Source organism: Tamandua tetradactyla, chromosome 3 (assembly GCF_023851605.1).
Source record: "Tamandua tetradactyla isolate mTamTet1 chromosome 3, mTamTet1.pri, whole genome shotgun sequence".
Lineage (NCBI taxonomy): Eukaryota > Metazoa > Chordata > Mammalia > Pilosa > Myrmecophagidae > Tamandua > Tamandua tetradactyla.
In genome coordinates this window covers 189,399,232-189,425,424 of record NC_135329.1, presented here as the reverse complement: position 1 = coordinate 189,425,424, position 26,193 = coordinate 189,399,232, and the positions used below count along the sequence as shown (strand labels likewise).

General features: G+C 36.5%; 1 protein-coding gene and 2 pseudogenes across 5 annotated transcripts in view; 1 reads left to right on the top strand and 2 right to left on the bottom strand.

The window, feature by feature from the left end:
* Nucleotides 1–26,193, bottom strand: part of SPAG16 (sperm associated antigen 16) — a 1,149,776-nt gene that overhangs the window by 307,637 nt on the left and 815,946 nt on the right. The gene's annotated exons all lie outside the window — the stretch shown is intronic.
* LOC143676531 (uncharacterized) lies at nucleotides 356–3,324 on the bottom strand (annotated as a pseudogene).
* On the top strand, nucleotides 22,288–23,139 carry LOC143676530 (F-actin-capping protein subunit alpha-1 pseudogene; annotated as a pseudogene).

Below are 26,193 nucleotides of genomic sequence, written 5' to 3'. Positions count from 1 at the left end.
CATTGGTCAAATAAGCTATTTAAAAAGGAATTAGACATATCAAGAATGAAGTTGTAACTAAAATACTATATACAAACCTTTGTGATTAGGCATATGCATTATCTAAATGAACATTCAATAAAATAAAGACTGAAAATTAACAAGCTGGGGTCCATTTTCATAATGAAAAAACCCAGGTTTGATACCTAGTGCCTGCCCATGCCAAAAAAAAAAAAAAAAAAGTTTCTCTGAAGTTACATGTATTCTTCTGTGCACAGAAAGGTGACAGTTCAGGAAAAGTTTCCTCTCTTCCTTACATCTATGAGTCTGAGCTTATATGTTTCTCTTAAAGAAGGCATGTTCACAGGAGCATTTTTCACATTGATAACATGAAGAACTTCTTTCCCTGGTGAGTTTTCAAATGACTCCTAAGAGATGAGTGTTTACCAAAGGCTTCCCTGCAGACATTTGGTTCCAAGTGTGTATTCTCTTGTGCACAATAAGGTTAGAGCCTATACTGAAGGCTTTCCCACAATGATGACACTCATATGGTTTCTCTCCTGTGTGAGGTTCTCATGTGCATCTTAAGGGTTGACCTATTCTGAAGTTTTTTCCACACTTTCTTCATTCAACATATTTCTTTACAAGATGAATTCCCATATGTCTCCTCCATGATAAATAATCACTGAAGACTTTCCCCCACACACAGTGCCTTCATAGAGTCTCTCTTGAGTATGTATTTTCCAGTATGCCATTAGATTTGTGCTTGTGCTGAAGGTTTTCCCACATAGGTCACATACTTATGATTTTTCTCTAGTATGAAAATTCAAAGAAGTGTAAATTATCTGTGGAAGACTTCAAGCAAGTGTGTCTTAAGGATTAAATGGTTTCTGAAGGCTTTTCGACACTGTCTTCATTCAAAAGGTTTCTTCATGATGTGAATTTTCATTTGTTTCCTCCCTGATATGAGATCACTAAATCTCCTAAATTTCCTACATTCTTTACATTCATACATCTCCTATCTGATGGTTTTTCTTGTGCAAATTAAAGTTAGGCTTCCATCAGAAATCTCTTCCACACTGTGTACATTTGTAAGGTTTCTCTCCAGTATGATTACTGAAATGTTCTTTAAAATGTGAGGGATACTGGGAAGCTTTTCTATACTCATGTTTGCTGGCTTGAAATGGTTATGTAACCCAGTAAAGCCATTTGTTTTAATCCTAATCCAACCATGTGGGGACAAACCTATTGTTTAGGGTGTGACCTTTCGATTAGGTTGTTTCCACAGAGATGTGACACACCCTATTGTGGACTTTTTGATTAGATGGAGATGTGACTCTGCCCATTCAAGGTGTGTCTTAATTTATTTGCTGGAGTCTTTAAGAGAGGTCATGGAGAAACAGTTCTGAGCCAAAATAGATGTAGAGATTTGGAGATGCCTTGAGTGCCATTAGAAATCAGAACCAACGCAGACACAGATTCTTGTAGATTGAGACAGAAGTAATCCAGGTGCTAAGCAAAGACTCACAGAAATAGCCAGAAACTGAAGGAAGAAATCTCCAATTCTGGGAGATGTTAAGCTAGGAGATGAAACCTAGAGTTTTGCCTGGAGTAGCCAAGTGAGGGACACTGAGAGAGGAAGCCACTGGAATCAGAAGCTGGAAGCAATGGAACCAGAAGCAAAGGACCAGGAGATGCCAGCCACATGCCTTCCCACATGACAGAGATCAGCCTTTCTTCAGAGTCAAGGTATCTTTCTCTGGCTATCTTAGTTTGCACATTTTCAAGGACTCTGAACTATAAATTTGTAAGTTAATAAATCCCCTTTATAAAAGCCATTCTGTTTCTGGTATATTGCATTATGGCAGCATTAGCAAACTAAAACATTGTAACATTCATAGGACGTCTCTCCAGTGTAGGCAGTAAGGTGAGAACTCTTGCTGTAGGCCTTCTGTGCTGGTTTGAAATTGTTGTGTACCCCAGAAAAGCCATATTCTTTAATACTGATTCAATATGGTGAGACCTTTTGATTAGATGGTTTCCAGGGAGATATATTTCTATCCATTCAAGGCAGCGTTGCTTACTGGAGTCCTTTAAGAGGCAACTGCTTTGGAAAAAGCTTCAGAGCTGACAAAGACAGACACATTTGGAGATGCAGAAAGAAAATTCCCCCAGGGAAACTGTTTGAAACCAGAAGCCAAAGGACCAGCAAATGGCAGCCACGTGCCTTCCAAGATCAGCCTCCCTTGAGTCAAGATACCTTTTCTGGATACCTTAGTTTGGGCATTTTTTGGACCTCAGAATTGTAAACTTGCAACTTAAATTCCCTTTGTAAAAGCCAACCCATTTCTATTATATTGCATTCTGGCAGCATTAACAAACCAATATACCTTCCCACACTGATCATACTTGTAAGGTCTCTCTCCGGTGTGAATTTTCATGTGTATCTTTAGGAAGGAGAGGGTTTGGAATACATTTCTGCACTGACTGAATTCAAAGGGCTTCTTTTTGGTATGAATCCTGACATGACTCCTAAGGGCTGAAGGATCATAGAATAAAGGCTTCTTTATTCTATGTGAAGCCACAGGCGTCACATTCATAGGGTTTCTCCACAGAGTGTATTCTCTTGTGTCATATAAAGGAATACCTGTTGATAAAGGCCTTTTGACACTGATGACAGTGTTTCTTCCACCACAAATGCTCAGACGTTGGGTAAGATGTGTGATGTCTTTGAAAACTACCTATAGTCACTGTGGTGATAAGACCTCTTCCCACTGTACCTTTACGTTTGCTGAGTAAGATGAGTGTTCATGCTGAAGACTTCAAACAAGTGAGCATATTCAGTAGGTTACTGAGATGAGTTCTTTCCATTTCCACATGACTAGATGTTTCTTTCCCCAAAACATGATCCATTGGAATCGATCATTTCGTTTTAGATAAAATCCCCTGATCTGGATAAGCATCTTGGTGAGTATCTGTATCCTCTGTCCTCAGCTCCTCTTTTTGCTCTAAGTGGGAGGTGAGGCTGGGTTTGCCATGCTGATACCTCACTGAAGCTAGGTAGCTATAGTTCTCCAATATTAAATCTTTGTATAGTTTTCTCTGAAAAGAATCCTGCAAGGGCTACTCCTCCTCAGTGAAGTCCACAGCAACATCCTGGAAAGTTTCTGGTTCCTGGGAACCAGCCCTGGTTAGTGTTTGAGGCTTCAAGCCATCACAAGGAAACAGGTCTATACTCTGGAGATAGGTAAAGCCTTTTGAAGAAAGTGAAATTTCTGATTTCTGGACATAGGCAGCATTCTTCAGTAGACAGCATATGTGTGGAGATAGATCAAGAGCAACCATTCTGTGAGAATGACAGTAAATTTGATTGAAAAAGAGGACAATGGGATTGCCAGGGAATTACTCTTTTTTACTTTTGCAGTATTCTCCAAGAAGGCATCATTCCTTTGCCCATGTGTCTTGCAACAACTGCCTACCAAAAGTAATCTCAGAGCTGCTTTGATTTAATTTTGATGCACATTATTATTTGATTTTAGCACACTGACCCTAGAGCTGGCAAAGGTTGGGAATGAAAATAAGAGGGACTGGGAAAGAGGAAGGAAGATGTGGCTCATTAGTAAACATAGCCAGACAATAGGTAGAGGGTGGGCCATGGTGGCTTAGTGGCAGAGTTCTTGCCTGTCATGCCAGAGACCCAGGTTTGATTCTTGGTGACTGCCCATGCAAAAATAAAAAAATAAAAAAGCCTAGGTAGAGGGTAGATTTTAATATTTCTTGTTACTTTCCCTGTTATATAAGGTTTCACTATATATAAGGTTTGACTAAAATATGCCAATGATTGGCCAATCAAATTTTATGCAATAGTAATATGACAGCAATAGATAATTAATGTCACCACTGAACTGGGTAAATCACACATACAATACACAGACCCATATACACACATACACAAATCATATTTTTCTGAAATAATCACAACTTGAGGGATTTTTGCTTCTGTACACTACCTTATTCTCTTCTAAACTACCACCTTTAACTAAAGCACTTATATAATAAGTATTTACATTATTATGTAATAATATTATGTAATAATATGGATGATGCCTCCACTGCCTTTCTGAAGCAAGTTGATAATGGGTGACCTAATATGCGAATTAAAGGACATCAAAATGTTTTTTGAAAGCCAATTTGTCAATTGCTAAATATCTATGATTCATTTAATCAAGGTGCTTCCAACCCATCCTTTTTCTAGAATAGTCTGCTTCTACCCCTCCACTAGTCTACTTTTATTTGTTATGATGGAACTGAACGAAAGATGTGTGCATATAATTTTAAAAGATGAGAGGATTTCTTTTTTGTTTAAGAACTTCAATAAAATGATTAGTCATTAAGTAATTACCAAACAAGAAATCCCAGTGCCAGGTGATGGACTGTGGTAAGGCAGAAAGAAGATAAGAGGTATGAAATAAAGAAATGAACAAGATGTGGTCTTAGACCTTAATGAGCTATAGCATCATCCTGGACAAGCTAATTTGTAAAACTCATAAGCGATATGGACTGTATTTCCCTGTAACTCTGTATTTTAGAAATATTTATAGATAAGAACAAAATAGATACAGGTAAATCTTTGATTCAACATACTTGAAGATACACACCTTGCTTTCTTCCTCGACTTTCTCTATCCCTTGATGGACTAATACTCTACTTGTTTACCTGAAACTTAGCACACTCCCAAATTAAGTAGAATGTCCCTTTAGGGTTTTAATTGAACAGGATGTGATACTTTTGGAGCAGTTTTTGCATAAATTTATATAAGAAACTAAAGATCACTGCACCCCCTGAAGAGTAAAAGCTAGCCACAGTTGATACTGCACTCGAAATAGTATACCAGGAATTACAATTTTAATGATGCAGACACTTAAAACCATAAACCTGTTGTCCTTTATCAAGGGAGAAAGTCAGTCCTTTTATATTCCCAGAGTAATGAAGGAAGAGGACAGACAATGAAGATTAGGGAAGACTAAACTTCTGCCACAGTGATTAGAAGTCAGAATGATGGGCTTGAAATCTTAGATGTCTGCATCAGCTCTTGACTTAGATGCAAATTTCAAAATATCCTGTCAAAACTTTCTTTCCTTGTTGGAAAAATATTATTTTTTTTACACTCCTAATGCAGTTCTACAAACATTTGCTAAGTGCTTACTATGAACACAGTATAATTTTAGATTTCTAGGAACTTCAAAATAATAATTTCATCAGGCTAATTATTGTTTTTAATAACAACTCACACTTTGATTACTGCAAAAAATATCACATGTAGAACCACACAAATTCTGTTAAAACTTTTATTTATTATGACAATAGCCTAAAGTGTTACTACTCTATTTGGCAAAACTCTCTTTTAAAGTGGTTAATTATTATTGACTACTACAGTGTTCACTGCAATAATATTGTTGAGATAAGGTGCAATGAATTTATTTTCCCTTAATATGAATGTTAAGTATAGTCATATAAATTCAGAGTGATTCTATTATATACATAAAGATGATAATTTATGAATAGAATTGGGGTCACCATAATGCTTACATTACTAAGGTCCATTTTTATGACCAAAGGATATATTTGGTTGTTGCCATATTGAAGTGATTCAATAAAATATCCTGAAAACTATAGTTTGACTCATAAAAACAAATTAGAGAATGGAGTTATATATATTTAAAATTCATTGCCTTTCTAATGTGAAAGGAACTTTAAATTGAACTTCAGGCTCTGAGTTACAAAAGGTTCCTAGCAAAGAAGACATACAAGATGGACATCTTGTGCTGATGCACTCAGACTTCAGGCATACGCAGCTTGAAGAATGAGATCAAATGGTTATAAGAAATAGGACAAGATAAAGAACCCTAAACTCTGACCATTCAGTTTCAGAAAAGTTTCCTTCTGCTTTGATGTTACAATAAATGACTAGAATCACAACCACCACAATTTCTCCATTTTGGGGGCTATAAACTCCCAAAGACCTTCAGATGCTTTGGAATACCAGCTTTTATTTTTGTTGCTCAATTCGTGAATTGTTAAATAGGCTATTAATAAAGCGCTCTTCTTTCTATTTGCAAGAAGAGTTCTACAACTTTCATATTGGAAGTGACATTGGAACTCCAGCCTTGAAGGTGTTTGCCAGAAATGGGTACAGGTACCCAACAAGCCCTATAGGTTCTCTATCTCCTCCAGCCACTTCAGAGGTCAAAATTAAGTTCTCTTAGATCAAGCTCTACTTCTTTCTGTTGCAGCTCTTCAAGCTTTATTTTCAGTTTGTTCCTCAAGTCTGCGGTTTAGGTAACTACCTTTGTTTTCCTGTCCTGGTATATATGCTAGTGGCTCCAAACAAGCCTTCTTAATTCCTTTCGGAAACTCCAGTTCATATTCAAATACTATGGACCTTCTTCATGTTTGTTTGTGGACCAATGGAAAAATTTCACCCAGGATATTCTGTTTACTCAATAGCCAATTTGGGGATCCTTTTCATTAGATAACCTTGTGTTTTTACAACCACAGTTGGTCTAAAATAAGACACGTACAAGGGGATGCTTATTTTGATTGGTACTTACAGGCCTCAAAATGATGCACTTCTGAAATTGCATCCTTAACAGAGAGTGTCTCTAAATTATCTCAGGCTAATTGGGAACTAAAATCCCAAATGCAAACCCCAAATTTCCCTGGGTTCATATTTTCTGCTCTACTATCTCTATATTCACCTTTGCTAGTTTACCCCTCTGAGTTTATTACCTCTTCCTCTTCTTCACTATCTGAACTTCTTTTCCACTCTAAGCCCCATTTGCAAATGCTTTTTAAGATAAAGTCTGCAGAAAACACCAAATCAAATCAAAGATAAAACCTGCAGAAAACATGGGAGCCTGATCAAAGTACTTTCACCCCTTGAGTTAAGGCTGAACTCCTATCCATAGCTAAAGAATTCCCTAAGCCAAAGGATGATCCTCAAAAATTTACTGAAGAATTTTACATCTTAATTTAAATGTATCAACCTGGTCTGCTTGACCTTTATCAACTCATTCATGTGTCAGTTGGGTCTGGATATAACCAAGAATTAAAAATTAACAAATTATTCTAATTACTGAATGAATCATTATATAGTTTTTTTTTTTTTTTTTTTTGGCTTTCTAGTTCATTGTAGAATAGCCAAAAGTTAATACCTGGAATTACTAAAACTCTCTGAACTAGTCCCAGCCCTTGTTTATACTTACTATCGTGATGGTTATTCTAGCCTAGCCGCATCTCTTTTTCATACTTGCTATTGTCATAGTAACCAGGCTACCTTCCCTTGTTTGAATCCACAAAAATTATGAACTCCTTAGACTCAGGAACACAGATTTTTAGGCTGAGTCCATTTGATTTCCTGCTTCGTGCTTAGCAATAAACTCTTTCTCTCTCTGAAACCTGAGTGTCATTGATTGGCTGGTATGCATATTAGGCAGAGAACCCCATGTTTGTTTGGTATCATGGAGAAGTCCAAAATTTGATTAGAATGGCAAATTATAAGGTCTTAGAAAAAGTAGCTCCCATTAAAGTAGCTCTCATAGATTGATCTAAAACCATATCTCAAGAATTGTTAGATGCCATTCCCTGCAAGACTGATTACGTCAAGGTCCAAGATTATAAGTAGGACAAAGATGAAATATGAACCTACCTGTGATTTTTAAGAAAGACTAGCAAAAGCATTTGTCAAACAGTTTGGACTATCTCTAGATGAACCTGGGGCTAGGATTGCTTTTAATGCTATGTTTGCAAATGGGCTAAAACCTGACATTGTCACCTTAGTAAAAAGGCACAGACTTGACTCAGAAATGGTCCATATTATGGAATTGACAAATTTAAACAGTCAACTCACACTCTAACAATTGAAAAGTTCACTGTGTAAGCCAAACTACTTGCATTGCTTTACAATGCAACAACTGTAATCCCCTCCTAAGTCATCCTATACATCAAGACCTCCTGTGCTCTGTCATTGTTGCAAAAAATTGGGGTACTGGAAAAGGGACTGCTTCAAATTAAAAAGCAAATATCATGATAATACTGCCAATCTAAGTCCTCCACCACTTAATGCCCACTGACTGCCCTCTGAGGGTACTTTTAAGTTGCTTCTTAGCATCACACTTAACTAGCAAGGGGAAACAAAGCTCAAAATTAATAGAGAGATTCTCACTTCTTAAATCAATATCAATGTTACTCTCTCCACTATTCCTCCTTCTCTATTGAAGCCACACATGCTTGGAATAAATATACTGTAGATATGGTGGGGGCACTTAACCAAGTTAAAAACACTTCCAAATCAGCACCAATATGTTACACTAGGACCAATTCAGAGAAATGCATTCTTTCCTATCTTGTGATACTGCTCAATTTAACCCTTAGGATGAGATCTCCTAAGTGATGGAAATGTGATCTCAAGTTTAATGGACCATTTATCTATGGATATAGGGAAAATGAAAAACATAAAACAAATTTTAGTCCAAATAGTTCCCTCTAAACCTTTTTCCAAACTTCACCAATATCCCCTCAAACCAAAAGCCATTAGAGCTTTAACTCCTATAATCCCATGCGCTAGCCCCTGAAATACTCCCAGACTCCCTAAAAGAAAATCTAATGGAAAATGATGGGATATATGTCCAAAACTGAACAGCAAAAAATAAAATTGTCATTCCTTGCTTCCCTGTAGTCTCAAATCCTCATTTACTGTTATCCCAGATTCTCCTTGGGACTACCTACTTCACTGTCGTTGAACTCTGCAGTGCAATCTTAGCATACTAGCCCATTCTGATAGCCAATGTCTAGCCACATTCATGAATAGATTCACCACGAATCTATTTTCTGTCTCTATAGATTTGTCTATTCTGGATAGCTAATCTAAAAGGAATCATACAACAATGGTATTTTGTTGACTGCTTTTTCATTTAGCATAAATTTTCAAGGTCCATTCAAGTTGTAGCATGTATTAGTTCTGTGTTCCTTTTTTTTTTTTGGCCTTAAAACAATACCCATTATCACAGTTTCCAGGCATCAAGAATAAAAGTACACCTTAGATAAACCTCTCCTCTGGGTATCACAAGGGCAGAGTTAAGATGTCACCTAGGGCTGCATTTTCACCTGAAGTTTGGGGTCCTCTTTCAAGCTCATGTTGTTATTGACAGGGATTCTTTTTCCATAGTTATAGACCTCAAAGTGGTTTATAGTGGTTTGCTGCTTGAAGGCTAGCAAGAGCCTCTGAACTCAAAGAAGGCCTTAGCTTTGTTTGAAGGCTCACTTGTTCAGGTCAGGTCAACCCAGGATGAATTATAATATTCCTGGATCCTTATGCCTCAGGAATTCTCATAAATCCTCCAGTTACTTTTCATAAACATTGGAAAATGACTTATAAGACATAATCTTTCCCTCAGGCTCCACTTTTATATACTGTATTGATGATCTTCTTATATGTTCCCCTAATGAATGAACATGTCAGGTTGATGCCTTACATTTACTACAACAGCTAGCCTTAAAGGGTCATAAAGCCTCTAGGGATAAACTCCAATATACAGAACAAGAAATCATATATTTAGGGCACATATTCTCCAACTAGGGGATTCTATCAAATCCCAAAAGTATCTCTTCTAACCAAGACTTTCCCAGACCCTAGACAAAAAAAAGCAACTGACAGAATTCTTAGGTCTTTATGGGTATTATTGGAATTGGATATCAAACTTCTCTCTTCTAGCTCAACCTCTCTATGAACTCCTAAAGCATAACATATCTGAGTCTTTAAGCTAAATCTATAATCTAAAGTAGGCCCTACAAGAGCCCCTGCCCTTGGCCTACCTAAATATGGTCTCCCCTTTCAGCTGCATGACCATGAAAGGAAGGGAAATGCCTTAAGAGTATTAATTCAAGAGCATGGAGAAGTCAAGAGGCTCATTGGTTATTAGAGTATGCAGTTAGATTCTGTAGCCTGAGCATACTCGCCTTGTCTTTGATCAGTGGCTACAGCAAACTAGTTGATATTACTGCGCATACAGCTATGTAGAATCAACTTGATCTTTTGTTCCTCATGCTGTGAAATCCTTGCTTAATTCTGCTGCACAACTCTTATCTTTTGAATTTATGCTTTTCTCTCCTCTCATATGAGCATTCAAAAAAGTCCTGCCCCAAACCTTGCCACACTGTTCCTGCATTTTGACACAATCATGACTGCAGAATTCTTAGTGAAACCCTACTTTCCCCCAAGCCCAACCTCAAGGGAACAAGAACAAGACCTAAAGTTTATAAGAAATAGAAGAAGAAAAAGAAACCTACGCTCCGAACAATCACTTCAGTTAAGTTTCCTTCTATGTTTATGCAAACAGAACTCACCTGACAACGACAATTTCCCTTTATTTAGCTATAAATTTCCTGTGCCCCCTGAATGCTTGTAATACCTGCTTTTACTTGGTGTTGACCAATTCATGATTTGCTGTATGTTAATAATAACTCTCTTCTTTCTATTTGCAGTAGCAGTTCTTTGACACCAAGAACCATTGTTTTTTCAGGCTGTTCTGTGTTTGCGACCTTTAATTTTTAGAGACCATATACATTTTTTTTCACTAGTGAAAACATTCATATTTCTTTGTAGATATGAATTACAACAACAGAATGCTCTTTGGAGAAAGCAAATTTAAAATTCCACTAAAACACATCTTTAAGTTTGATTTTTTAAAATCCATTTTTTTTTGCACGGGCAGGCACTGGGAATTGAACTCAGGTCTCCAGCATGGCAGGTGAGAACTCTGCCACTGAACCACCACTCCACCACCCTTAAAAACCATTTTAAGGTATGTAAAACATAAAATAATAGGGAAGCAGTCCAGAATTTAGAGGCTGGGTTTATTTTTTAATTTTGTATTTCAGTATGTAAACTGTAAACCAATTATTTCTAAGAAAAAAATCTACCCATCACTCTAAGAAGAGGAAATTTCTTTAATTGATTTCAAGATCCAGCCCCACCAAAAAGAAACAGTTTATATTTAATATTCTTTGTTGTCCTAATTTTCTCCAGCCCTGGTGAAGTAAAAATCTAGATGCAATCAAGTATTTAGGTTAGAAACAAAGGGTTCATTTGCTTTTTACATCCCAAGTAGTAAGAGTAGCGATCAGGGAATATATGACAATTCTAAAAAAAAAAAAAAAAGCATGAAACCTTGAATCTTCTAAGAAAAGTACAATAAATGTAGAATGCAATCTAGGTATATTAGTTCATGTTCCTTTAGTCAGATAGCTTGAGTGATTAATAAAAGGTACAACACTGGGGGCAAAGAGGGCAGGGAATAGTGGTGATTAACATATGGGACCCAAAGATCATGGGAAAATCTGTCATAAGAGATTCCAGCCCAGCCTGCTGGGAAATGTAACTTTTAAATCATTTTCCCTGCAGTGTCATTCTGGGTAGACACATCAAATCTCCTTTGAAGAGGCAGGGCAGACTCTCCTGCTCTGCCTGTAGTTTTGCATGTTAACTAGCAATCACTTCTTAGAGTATAGATTCACAGGGCCACATTCCCCCACAAACACAAAATTAAGTGGAGAAAATTACATTAAAGGGGATAATCAAGTTTTCTTGTAATTATGCTTATGAGTAAATTGGTGTGACAATTCTTTTTGCTTTAATTATGTGATTCAGGGACATTATCCTCATTTTTAAAACCATCTCTTCAAAACTCCTCCTGTTTATCATATATGTAGTGTGCTATGCTTTTAAAATCAAATGCAAATTATGATTCTGAATACAATTAATCATAGCTAGAGAGACATGTGTCATTTCAAATTGATATTTTGATGTTATTTAGAATATTTTGTGCTGCAAAACCTGGTTAAACAAGACTTCATTGCATTGGGGGATCACTTGCCTAAATGTCAAATATCCTGAGCAGTGACATTATTTCTTTTAAAATGAATAAATATATTTTGAATTGCTTTTGGAAGCTAAATTCTGAAAGCAACTATGGAGACTCCACAAAGTGTATTAAATTTTAAAGTAACACTTTAGATCAATAATATAAAATAAATGCGACGATGTCACAGTAACCATTGTCATATATCCTCTTAAATCCTCTTGAATTCTGACTTTTGGTGACTTTCTGATAGTTCTTAACCAGTGAATATTTATGGATTCACTTCTGTGCCAAGAATCATGCTATGTATGTGACTCAAAGAAAAAAGTTAAGGCATTCATTCCACACCCAAAAGACCCTGTTATATTTTTCATAGGCAGGGCATCTTCGTATAAATTTACACTTTGGAAGTCCCAGATAATTTGGTAGGGTTATTCTAAAATGGCTCCAACCAATCCATATTTAACAATAGAAACAACCTAGATGTTCCACTGCTTATTTGAATCCTCCATGTGCCCTGCCCTTGCTGTTCCACAATGTAGCCACACTGCTACCACCTGGGGAATTTGACAGCTACTGTTGCTTCTGTTTCAGCTGTCTTCCTTCAGATCTTTGCACAGTATTCTAAAATGTCACTCTCAGAGAGCACCTCTCTGACCACTGCATTATAAGCCTCAACTCTCATCTCATTACTCGTTTATTTTTTTCAACCTGGATTTATTACTGATATATTCTACTTCTGTTTTTGAGAACACGTCAATAAGCAAATAAGCAATGAATAATCTGAAAAGATTTAGTTTAAGAATATCATCTGGAATGGAACAAGCTTAAAGATAGAAAGTTAATGTTGAATATTTAAAAGCATTGAAATAATATAAATATTATATAAAATAAAAATGACATGTTACATTTCCCTTAAATTTTAATTCAGTTTTTATTCCCAATTTCCCTAAATGGACAGAACCTGTTTTAGCTTTCTTTTTTTTTTCTTTTTACCACATCTAAAAGTTTTGACTAATGCATCAAACTGCAGTAATGAATAAGAACTGACATCTAATATCAATATTATTGGCCCAGCTAAATAGTAGCTGACACCAAGTTGGATTGTCGAAGTAAACAAAATTGAATTTTTTTCATATAAGTACTGCTTGATATCGTTTGTCCTTCAGAGCATCAATGACCAAATGACCTAAATGTTATTTGCTTTTCTCGATATAAAATGGCCAGAGATTGATACTAAGTGTCTTCTGTTTGAGATTCTATAACAAAGAAAATTCAGAAATTTGCACATTTAGCTTCCTTTGCTAAAATGGAGTAAGGATAACTTTTTTAGATAGACAACTGCAAGTATTTGTTTATCCACTGAATTAATGCATTTATATCCATATACTGGCAACTCAGGAAAGAAATGAACCTTTCTCGCATCAAATTTAAAATTCTTAACTGCCTAATTATTAAATACTGTATCTTGATGTGAGAAAAACAAAAGATTGCTACTGAGATTTATGTTCATTTTTTGATACAGTTACATAGTTTTTATTACAGCTTTATGTTTGTAACATTGATATTACATTGAATGAAATTAAATTTGGGGTGTTAGAAAAGTCACAAATATATGCTAAGCAGCCTCATCAAACCTCATTTACCCTGTCCTTCTCCTCTGGGGAGGTCACAAACACACACAAAGCAGCGATCCTCTGGAAGGACCTTCCACTACCCCCCACCTCCTTTTCTACTATGTCCCATTCCACAACCTGGGAGAGATGTCAAGTTTAATTAAATGAGCCTGTCAGACCTTCAACCCAGAAACCAGGAATAAGCAGCCACAGGTGCTTATCAGGGCAGAAACTGGCGGAAACCCCTCTCCCCGAGGTGGATAAAAACGACACTCGAACAATATAGATTGGTCTTTCTTCTCTGTGGTGAAGTGGGGTGTGAGGAGCTGCCATTTATCAACCTTGTCCTGAGACAGTTTGGAGCCATTTTGGGAAATGGACTGTGATTGGATTTCTTCCTCTGTTCTTCTGGACTATATAAGTGACAAGGAAATTTGCCCTTTCTGGACTGCTTATTCTGTACAGTGAAGGGATCATTTGCTAAAAGTTTCTGTTTTGCCCTGAACCTGTATTCCCATGTCACACAACTGCAGTAACTGGCACCAGAATGGGATATATGGAATTCATGTTTTATATGTAGATGTATGCTCTTTTATTTACCTCTATTTGTATAAACACAAATATCTAGGAAGGGACTGAACTGTAACCCTACTAATAGCAGTAGTGCAATAGTAACAATAGTAGTATTAGTAGCAGTAATAGGAGTAGCAGATGTAGAATTTTCTGGTTGCCAGGCATTATGTTATACATAATGCTCTGTCCTTTTTGTCATCCATTTTACTGAAGAACTAAATAATTTGCTCAAGATCACGTATCTTGAAAATGGCAAAACCAGGATCCAAATGGTACCAGGAAGAGACATGTATAACTGGAACTGAGTTATTGCCCAGTGCTTCAAAGGTAATAGGGCACTATGATGCTAAAAGAAGCTCTAATAAAGCTGGTAATTAAATGACAGCAGCTTAGTATCCACAGAATTTAGGAGACAAAGTTGAAATAAATAAGCTGTATAGAAATAGAAATAAGTTCAATAGGTAAAACTATAAAATAAATTTTATCCTGAAGTTTCTGCGGGCATGGCAGGTGAGAATTCTGCCACTGAGCCACTGTTGCACCACCCTATCCTGAAGTTCTTTTGCTCTATGAAAGATTATCACATAAAGTGTCAGCCTTAAGAAAAGGTTTACATAGGAAGGAAAATATGTTTGTCAGGGAAGTGGAAAACTTTTGAAGTAGGTCCAAATTAGTAATTAAAGTTTTTTTTAAAAACACTTGAGCTGAAGCCTAAAACCTAAGTAGGAAGCAACATTTTAAAAATAAACATTTATAAACAATAAAATGAAAGCCTGCAAATATTTAAGGAAAATTGAGGCTAGTGAGAAATCTAAATTACAGAGATAAAGAAAGATATGAAACACTGATGATAGCTCTATTTGTAAATGATTTAGAGGATAGGAAAATATGGAAAATGGGATAGGAGTAGATTGTAGAAGAAACAAAAAACAAAGGAAATTTCAATATTAATTTTAGAAACCACTTAAAATATCCCCTAGCATTTTGCCAACTAAACTAGTTCTAATAAACCAGAGAGAATTTAAATTAGAAGATCAGTGTTACTGACTTAATGAGACTTAGCATTGTGTACAACAGAGTAAAACAGCATCATGTATCTAATATAAATATTTCATGTAAATGACAATATGTAGGTTTAGAGCCAGGAGATATTATTAAATTGAATGTTTTTAATTTTCTACAATTTTAAAAACTATTGTTTAAAGTTCATCTTATCCATGCTTGAAATTCTAACATTATAGAACAATAGTAAAATCAATTATTAAAGTTGGTTTTTCAATCTCATTCCTAATCCTCAAATTTGATATCTTCATGCCAAAGTTTTTCTATTTAGGTATGTATATGGCTTACATATCTACTTCCAATATAAATTTTAAATAAAATGGAAATGTTTTATACTTTGCGTGCTCATCTAAATCTTTTATGTACTCCAGAAAAAACTATGTTTTTTTAAATTCAGTCTTGTAGGGGAAGAACTACTGTGCATGGGACCTTTAGATCAGGTTGTTCCCATGGAGATGTGATCCACCCAATTCAAGGTGGGTCTTAATCCTTTACTGGAGTGCGTTTAGAGAACTCATGGAGAGAAAGAAAATGTCTCTGGAGAAGGTAAGAGAAAAAGAAACACCCAGAGACATTTTGGAGACAGTCATCAAAACTACAACCATGAGAGAAGGGCCAGCAGACATTGTCATGTGCCTTCCATGTCAAAGAGGAACCCTAGATGTCAGTGGCCTTTCCTCAGAGAGGGTATCTTCCTCTTGATGCCTTAATTTGGACATTTTCATGGTCTTAGAAATGTAAATTTGTAACCTAATAGATCCCCACTTAAAAAGCCAACCCATTTCTGGTATATTGCATTCTGGTAGCATAAGCAAACCAAAATACCTTGTATTACATCTCTATTATTGTTTAAAAAATGTGTATCAAGCTTAGTAGCTTAGGAAAATAATAAACTTTAATTATCTTTCACTGTTCCTGTGGGTCAAAAATTTCTCATGATGTTGCTATCAAGATAGTGGTCAGCACTACTTTAATATGATGGCTTAGCTGGGGTTGGAGGATCTGTTTCCAAGATGCTCACTCATATGGGCTGGCGTGTTTGTGCTGTTTATTAGTGGTGGGCCTCATTTCTTTCCTCATGGGCTTTTTCACAGGGCTAGTTGAGTGAACTCATGACATGGTGGCTGGCTTCTTCCAGAGCACCCCAGGAGAAGCCAGAAGGACCCATAGGAGCTAAAAGAGCCATTCTGAAACCAACCCAGGAGAGAAGGGCAGAAGATGTCACTGTGCACCTTTCCAAGTGAGGATTTAACCAAACATGGAAACAGTAAGCCATTTCAGCACAAGCCAGGATTGGAAATGGAATTATCCAGAAAGGATTTGTGCAAAGCTCTATTGTCTGATGGTTGTGACCCCTGCATGCTGCATGGAAAATGGATGTTTGCTGTGGGATCTGTGTAAACAGAACTGCTCCCAGTCTGGACTAAAATGGACAGAAAAGGGACAGATTGAAGGAAAAATGACTTCAAAGGCAGAACCATGGAAGCCAAGGCCTGTAGCTAAGACACCTCAGGTGAGGAGAATGGACCCACTCATGCACATGGATAGGGTGAGTTTGCCCCCGAGTTTAGATAGCGTGGGCTTCTGCCCTTTTGTTCAGGAAGACTTTTGCTGCCCCAGGCTTCAGAGAGGGTGGAGTAAATTTCCTGGGGGATGGTCTTTTATTCCAATCTTGTGGGAGCAGAGCTATTATTGGGTGGGGTCTTTTGATTAGGTTGTTTCCATGAAGATGTGACCCCACCCATTCAAGATGGGTCTTAAGCCACTTGCTGGAGTCCTTTAAGGGAGAGACATTTTGGAGAGAGCTCAGACCTGAGCTCTAAGAGAGAAAAAAAAAAATGCCTCCAGTAGAATCCAGAATGACCCACAGGAGCTGAGAGCCATTTTGAAACCAACACAGGAAAGAAAAGCCAGCAGACATCACCATGTACCTTCCAATGTGAAAGAGGAACCCTGGATGCCAGCAGCCTTTCCTCCAAGGAGGTGTGCTCTTGTTGGTGCCTTAATTTGGACATTTTCATGGCCTTAGAATTATAACTTGTAAGTTACTAAATCCTCTTTGTGAAAGCCAATCCATTTCTGGAATATTACATTCCAGATGTTTGGCATACTGAAACAACGCCTGATTTAGTAGGCATAGTCATTCTGACTCTATATCTCTCAGAACACTTGGGAATGTTAACAGGGAAATAAGGATGCCCACTTCACCATACAATCTCTCCAAGGGAGGATAAACAAGAGGTTGTGGAAGACTTAATGGAGTCCTCACCCCAGTCAGAATACAAGTCAACTTCTAGGAAAATTGAAGGCCTCCACATAATCTCCGTGGATTATCCTGTTTGGTACTTTTACACAGTTGTTTTTTAATCCTTTACTTACACTGAACTATCTGTGTTTATTATATTTTTCAAGCAATTACTGTCAACTTATCTTTTTCTTTTTTCTTTATATAAGGGTCTTAGTAAAAATTTCATAGTTTCTTCAAATGTTTCATTACAGATTACCACAAAAGAAATTGAATGACCCTACCCCAACAAAGACGGCGGAGAGAGAGTCTCCAGGGCTCTGTCCCCTCCCCCCATAAACCATGAAAAACCATGAAAAACTATTAGAAAATCTTTTTCAAAGGCCCCCAAAATAGTTTAAGGATTGCAGTAATATGGTAAACTACTAAATCAAGGAAATGGCAACTTGAAAAGGTAGAATGTCCTAGTGCCCTTACCGACCTTTTTACCATCTCTTTCCCAGCTTGGTAGGGAGCAGGACTACATCCCTGAGTCTGGCTCCAAAGGGAGCAGAGTAACCCTCATGCACATATTGGGAGCATGTATGTCTGTGCCAATCTGTCAGATGGCTGCCTGAACTAGGACATTCATCACAACTTGCCATCCCAGAACTTGCCTTGTATGTAGAAGCAGCTCACAGAGCTCTCCTACTGAACATGAAGGTAAACAATCCAACCACTACTACCTGGGGAAAAGGTTTGCTGGTTATGGGACATACAGGGTAGTGCCCATGAACATGAGAAAACACTTTTTCCTGGAGAAGAAGGAAATTAATTCCTCAGGTCATGTGTGCATACCTAGGATAAGACATATCCAGAGAAAAGATGGAAGAGGATCCTATCCTTATATTGTTAGTTATATTCTAAATTCATTACATGGCTAAGCTCTGAAGGAGAGCACTCCCACAAGCCAATCTATAAAGACAAGGAAGGTGTTTTCTTTTATTTCTTTTTTTGTTTGTTTTTGTTGTTAGTTCTCTGTCATAACACTAGCTGAATAAGAGCTTAAGGAATAGACTCATCAGAGTCTAAATCCTAGTGATAACATTCAAATATCAAAATATCCATGTTTCATCAAAAAAGTTACTTAACATACACAGAATCAGGAAGTGACTAGCCCATGCAAAGGAAATGATTAAAGCATTAAAAACCATCAACAAGGACAACCAGACTTGGGACACATAAGATAAAATATGCTCAAAGAGCTAAAGGAAAATATGGATACAAAACAAAGAACATTAGGAAAATGACAGACAGAAAGAGAATAACAATGAAGAGATAGAAGTTATGAAATGGAACCACAGTTACAAAATTCCCTGGAGTGGGAGTGATTCAACAGCAGATTGAGCTGGGAAGAAAGAATCAGTAAACTTGAAGAAAAGACAATTTAAAATATTCAATCTGAGGAGCATTAAGAAAAAAGAAAAGCAAATAGAGCCTGAGAAATTTGTGAGACGCCATCAAGCATACCAATATATGCATTGTAATAGTCTGAAAAGGAGAAGAAAGGAATGAGCAGAGAGAATATTAGGAGAATATTAGAAGAAATAATGGCTCAAAATGTTCCAAATTTAACAAAAGACATGAATATATACATCAAAGATGCTCAATGAACTCCAAACAGGATAAAACCAAATACAGCCAGATTGCAACATATTATAATCAACTTTTTGAATGCCAAAATAAAGAGAGAATTCTGAAAGTTCTGAGAGAAGCAACATATCACATATAAGGGAACTTCAGTAAAATTAAATGCTGATTTCTCATCAGAAACCATGGAGGCAAGAAGGCAATGGGATGACATATTTAATGTACTGAAAAGAAAAACTGCCAACCAAGAATTCTTTATCTAGCAAAACTATTTTTCAAAAATGAGGGAGGGATTATAACATCTCAGGGTAAACAAAAGCTGAGGAAGTTCATTATGATCAGACCAGGCCCTACAAAAACTGCTAAAGGAAATTTGCAGGTTAAAAAGGAAGGGACACGAGACAGTGAATTGAAGTTGCATGGAGAAATAAAGTTCTCCAGTAAAGGTATTGACATGGGTAAATATACATGCCAATATGATTATATTTTTGGTTTGTAACTCCACTTTTTAATTCATACTGAATATCAAAAAGAAACTGATAAAATGTTAAGATAAAGCAATGATTTTGGACTCATATAAATATATAATTTATGACAAGAACTATATAAAGATTGGGGGACAAAGGGGTATAGGAACATGGTTTGTGTATGCTACTGAGGTTGTTGGCATCAAACCAATTAAGAATGTTATAGATTTAGAATGTTAAATTTAAACCCCATAGTTACCACAAAGAAAATATCAGAGAATATGCAAACTCATAGAGATAAAGTATATATGTTGTATATATGTTTCCACAATTAAACCAAAAAAAGGGAAAGGGCAATTAAAGAACAATGATAATTAAATGCAACATTTGATTACAGGTGGGATATAATAATGGAGAAGAAAAGGCTCAAAAGGACATTAATGGGACAACTGAAAAAATTGGAATATAAACTATAAACTTTATATTAATGTTAAATTTCTTGAACTTGAACAAACTTGAGGTGGTTACATAAGTGAATATTCTTGTTGTTCAGAATTGTATATGGAAATATGAAGTATTCAAGGAGCATAAGATATATATCCTATTCTTAAATGCTCATAAAATAGATAAATAGATAAACAGACATAGATATGTGTTAACAGATACATCCTAGATGAATATGGCATATATGGCAATGTTAAAATTGGTGGATCTGCATATCTGGAGCGGGTAAGGACACATTCTATTTCTCTGTATGGGATTTGTATTATTTTTGCAACTGTCCTATAATCTGAAATTACTTAAAAATGAGAATTAAGAAAAAATAGGTTAAAAGTAAGTATCTATAGAGAGTGACATCCTCAAGCTAGCAACATAAGACATTCCCTGGAAAAATCTCCTTTCAGAATCAACTAATAAAAGGACAAATTCCACTTGCTTGGAAATCTGGAGAATGACAGAGATGGGAAAAGGATACCACAAATGCTGAATTAAAGAAAAATAATCACCAAATCAGATAGGGGATTTCTGTCCTGGACCTGCCAGTCTGGACCCTTACCCCCTCACTCCATCTTGCACAACCTAGGAGTCACGCAGAGGCAGCAACACCTGGGTCCTTCCTGCCATAGATGTCGAGTATAGAGCTACTCAAAGCTGTGAGTTAGAACCCTATGCATATTCAGGCACAGGTCCCCAAGTCCATAGAGGCTCAGGGTAGAACACCAGCGACTGAGAAATGCTGCATAGAAAAGTGTCCTGATTGGGGCAGTGGTGGGGAGAGGGTGATGGAAGGGGAAAGAGGAAAGAGGACAGACCCCATGGTAGAAGTTTGACAAGAGGAGTGCACATTCAACCCAGTTTCTGTTTGCTGGACCACCTAAATATAAAATGGACTTTCTGGATTGATCCGTCTTTCTGGATTGACACCTTCTGTGACTCCAGGGTGGGATATCATAATTAGGAAGAAACGGGAGACAAAAAAAAAGTCCCAGAAAATAAAGCGGGGGGAGGGAAACTGAACTGTTGTAAGACAGGATTGGTCCCAGGACTGAAAAATATAAGAAAAGAGGGACACTGGGTGAGGAAGAGAATGTAAACAAATCATAGGAGCTGGGGAGAAAATTCTGCACAAAAACAAACAGAACAGATCAAGATTTTGAGAGGGATCAAGAGAGGGAAAAGAGGAAAGGAAGTTTTCTTCTGGAGATGAAACAATTGCACAAAAAGTGCAATGTTAAAATTGTACTGAATACCAAGAGCAAGAATCAGATAAAGAAGAGCTGATAAAACCTGAACAGGTAAACACATGCTTCTCTAAAGATCCAGAATAAATTGGAACAAGCATCAAAGAAAAGCCTTAATATGAAGACAATTGACAATAAAGTTCTAGGCAAGAGGGAGAAACTGACCTTCAGAGTTAACACATAGAAATACTCAGATGCCTAGACATCAGCAAAAATTTATAAGCCATATTAAAAAAAAAAGGTATGGCTCAGTTGAGGAAACAATTTAAAACTTCAGAAGAGACATAGAATTTGGAACAATTAATCAAAGAAGTTCAAACAAATATCTTAAATCAATTCAGGAATATGAAGGAAAATGTGGATATACAGGTAAAGGATATTAAGAAGACAATGTGTGAGCATAAAGAAGAATTTGAAAGCTTAAAAAGAAACAATAGAAGTTATGGAGATTAAATTTACAATAATAGAGATTAAAAATACACTAGAAGTACACAACAGCAGATTTGAATGGGCAGAAGCAAGAACCAGTAAACTAGAAGACAGGACAATTGAAATCATACAGTCAGAAGAACAGATAGACAAAAGAATAGAAAAATTGAGCAGTTTCTCAGGGATTTGACTGACAGCATGAACTGTCCAAACATATCATCATGGGTATTCCCAAAAGAGAGAAGGGAAAAGGTGCAGGAAGAATATTTGAATGTCCCAATGTCCTAACTCTTATGAAAGACATACATGCCCAAGAAGCGCAACATGCTCCAAATGGAATGAACCCTAACAGACCTACTCTGATACACATAGAAGCAGAATGTCAAAAACCAAAAATAGAGAATCCTGGGAACAATATGAGAAAAGTGATTCATTAAATACAAGTGGCCCTCAATCAGACTAAGTGCCAAACCCTGGAGGTGAGAAGGCAATAGTATGATATATTTAAGAGAAAAAAACTCAGCCAAAATTCCTTTTCCAGAAAATCTGTTCTTCAAAAACGAGAGAGAGTTTTTCCTTCCTGGCCTGCCTTGTGTGGGTGGACAGACTGGGCCAGAGGAGTCCAAGATGGTCAACTTTGAGGATCGGGTGTTGGACGAGAAGAAGGTATGCATAGCCGCTAAATTCATCACTCATATACCCCCTGGAGAATTTAATGAAGTGTTTAATGATGTTTGGCTATTACTTAATAATGACAATCTTCTCATTATTGGGAATAATAAGGGGCAGCACATGCATTTGCCCAATATAACATGGATCAGTTCACACCTGTAAAAATAGAAGGCTATGATGATCAGGTCTTAATTACAGAACATGGTGACCTGAGTAATACCAGGAAGCAAAATTTCCTTTAAGTTTGATCATTTATGGAAAAGAAGCAAGTGACCCCCATGCAGAGGAACTAGGTGGAGGTCTGAAGTTTTGGAGAAAATCCTGTGACAGTGCATTAAAGGCCTATGTGAAAGATCAATATTCCAATGGCTTGGGTACTGTTTACGCTACAACTATAGAAGAGTATCAGACTGCTATTGCATGTACTGAAAGGTACCAGTTTCAGCCTAAAAACTTCTGGAATGGTTGTTGGAGATCAGCGTGGAAGTTCATCATCACACCACCTGCAGCCCAGGCAGTTGGAGCCCAGCTTAAAATTCAGGTTCACTATTACGAAGATGGCAATGTTCACTTGGTTAGTCATAAAGATGTACAGGATTCAGTATCTGTTTCAAATGAAGTCCAAACTGCCAAGGACTTTATTAAAATCATAGAGCATGCAGAAAATGAGTATCAGACAGCAATTAGTGAAAACTACCAAACAATGTCAGATACCACATTCAAGGCATTGTGCCAGCAGCCTGCACCAAAATCGACTGGAACAAGATACTCAGCTACAAGACTGGCAAAGAGATGCAGAATGCTTAAAAGGCTGAATATAGGATTCTTCAGCATGCTGGGAGAAAGGATTTATTTGGTGTGTGGTCATATGATAAATAGGTGGTTTATAAACAAGAGTGATATTTTGCTAGCGCTTTTAAAGTTAACCAGTTTTCTAGCCTCATGGAATATTGTCTAACCTGTAGCATTGTCTTGACTTCTTTGGGCTCTTTGCCTTGTAATCGTCTGTCCCACTATGTCTATGTCTATTTGTACTTTTTTCTCTTTTTTTTTTTTGGCCACATTTAATGCTGGGGAGAGAGCTCTATCCAGGAGTCATTTTACTGTTTAGGAAATTTTCCTAGCCATGAAGCCCTGTTACTGATACAGATAGATAATATGTTCAGTACTTTCCTTCAGAACCTTCTGGTACTTCACTGGTTTTTACCAATCCACCAACAGCCAAAGAGGCTATCCCACACTATAGCTGAATGGAAGACACATTCATCCTCCTCCTTCCAACTGCTTTGATCATCACTTAGGGCATCTCGTAACTGCAGTTTTCAAAATTTTGGATTAGGGCTTTCAGGTTCTTTTTACAGGGCAAAAGAAGTTTTCTGGAAATTCCATTATAGCCAGCTTCTCTGGGGAAGTTGTTTTTAAATTCAAAGACTTGAAGTATGTTCCCTGCACATGAATGTGTTTGCTTTTTCCCCCTTCCTTCATTAATTATCTCCTTCCCATTTAGTACCATTATAGTTACATAAATATGCATTTTTAGAGGAGAGTTTTACCTTTTTTTTTAACATTCAAGAACTGCTGACATACTGTGAATATAGTAGAATAAATATAAAACTTGAAAAACTCAGGTGATGAAGGAATAATAGGTATCTTGTGCTTTAATGCTTTTGTGGAAGGTTGTACTATAACCAATTGAATTAAACAACTATGTAAATCACAAATCAAAAGTGCAATGAACCAAAGTGAGAAGAGTAACTTCCAGTTGGTATCTTTCTATTGTAACTTTTTATTTAAGGGAATACTAGTGATTTATTCTAAATAAGATGTAAAACTTTTTCCTGGTTACTCTTCTTTAGTTCTGCTTGCCAAGAATTCATACCTAACTGTGATATAGCAACCCTTTCCAGGTATATTGGCAAGTATGCGTGTCTGCTCTCAGAGCACACAGGTGACATAGATATGATATGACAGCTGTAATGTTGGATTCATTTACACTGTTTACACTTTTATGATCAGACCCTAAAGGAAGGTCAGTTTTTTAAAGACCAAGTAGCGTCTCCCTATCTATCTCCAAATATATGACAAAAAGAAGGGTGATTGTGCTTCAGCTTTGTTTTGCTCAGTAAAGTAAAAGTCAAGCAAGAGTGTTTCCAAGTGACCTGTTGAGCTGTATAAGCATTTTTATTTCAAATAAAATACATTTGTATGCATTTGCCATTCATACTATCCAACCACTCCACACTATCCTCTGTATCAGGTAATCCAATAGAAACATACCTGTTTTGATCTAAAAAAATATGAAGGAAAGTTTCAAATGTTCACATATAAACAGACATTGATGGGGTACATCAACAAAAGACCTTCTCTAAAAGAATTACTGAAGGGACTTCTGCAGTTGAAAAGACAAGAGAGAATGGCCTTGGAGTAGTGTGAAGAAATGAAGATTTCAGTAAAAGGGTAAATGAAAAACCCAACAGTATTATAGCCTCAATGTACAACTCTACTCTTTAATGCTTATAAGTGTAAGGATGCAAGTGAATGCAATTGAACGAAAAAGAAGCATATTTCTTGTTAATGGATCACAAAATACAAAGAGATAATGTGGGACAAAAACAGCTTAAAGAGGGGAAACAGAGGGATATGGGAGCAAAGAATATGTATGCCATTGGTGCTAAGTCGGTATCTTTACAAGTTAGTTGGTTATAGACGTAAGTTGAGATGTATTATGACAAAAACATAAGAGGACAAAAACAAAGTATTTAAAAAATATACAAAAACAGAAATGAGAAATGGTCAGTCAGATATATCACAAAGGTCAACTATAAAGAAAAAGAGGTTTCAATAAAGGAAAATAAAGAGCTTCCCAAAAAAATGGCATAAAAACAAAGAACAAAATGGTTGAAGTAATTACTGCTTTTATAGTAATAACAGTGAATGTTAGAGATTAAACTCCCAAATCAAAAGACACTGGTTGTCAATGGATAAAAACACATGCTCTAACTGTATGTTGTTTACAAGAGACTCACCCTGAAATGAAAAAAGTAAACAGATTGACAGAGAAAGGATGGAAAAAATATACCATGCAAACAACAACTAAACAAGACCTGGTATAACTATATTAATATTGGACAAAATAGACTTTCAGTCAAAAGTTGTTAGACAAAGAAGGACATTAAATATTAGCACAAAGGGAATACACCAAGAATAAGTAACAATCATAAATATTTATGCAATTAACAATGGTGCCCCCAAATATATGTGGCAAACACTGGAAAAACTGAAGGAGAAATAGACACTTCTACAATAATAGTTGGGGACTTCAATACACCACTGCCATCAATAGATAGAATATCTAGACAGAAGATCAATAAGAAAACAGAGAACTTGAATAATACGATAAATGAATGAGACCTAAAAGCCATATGCAGAATTTTGTACTCCAAAATAGCAGGATATACATTCTTCTCAAGTGCACATGGATTGTTCTCCATGTTGCACAGGATAGACCACATGTTGGGTCACAAAAAAAGTCTCAATACATTTAAAAAGACTGAAGTTACATAAGGAATCATCTCAGGCCATAATGTTATAAAACTGGAAATCAATAACATACAAAAATTGGAAAATCTACAAAATTATGGAAGTTAAATATCATAACCTTAAACAATCAGTGGGTCAAAAAAGAAATTACAAAGGAAACCAATTAATATCCTGAAATACAGGAAAATGAGAACACAACATATCGAAACTTATGGAATGTGTGAAAGGCAGTGCAGAGTTGGAAATTCATAGTCCTCAATGCTTACATTAAAAAGAAAAATAGCTAAAATCAAAGACTTAACTGCCCACTTAGAACTAGAA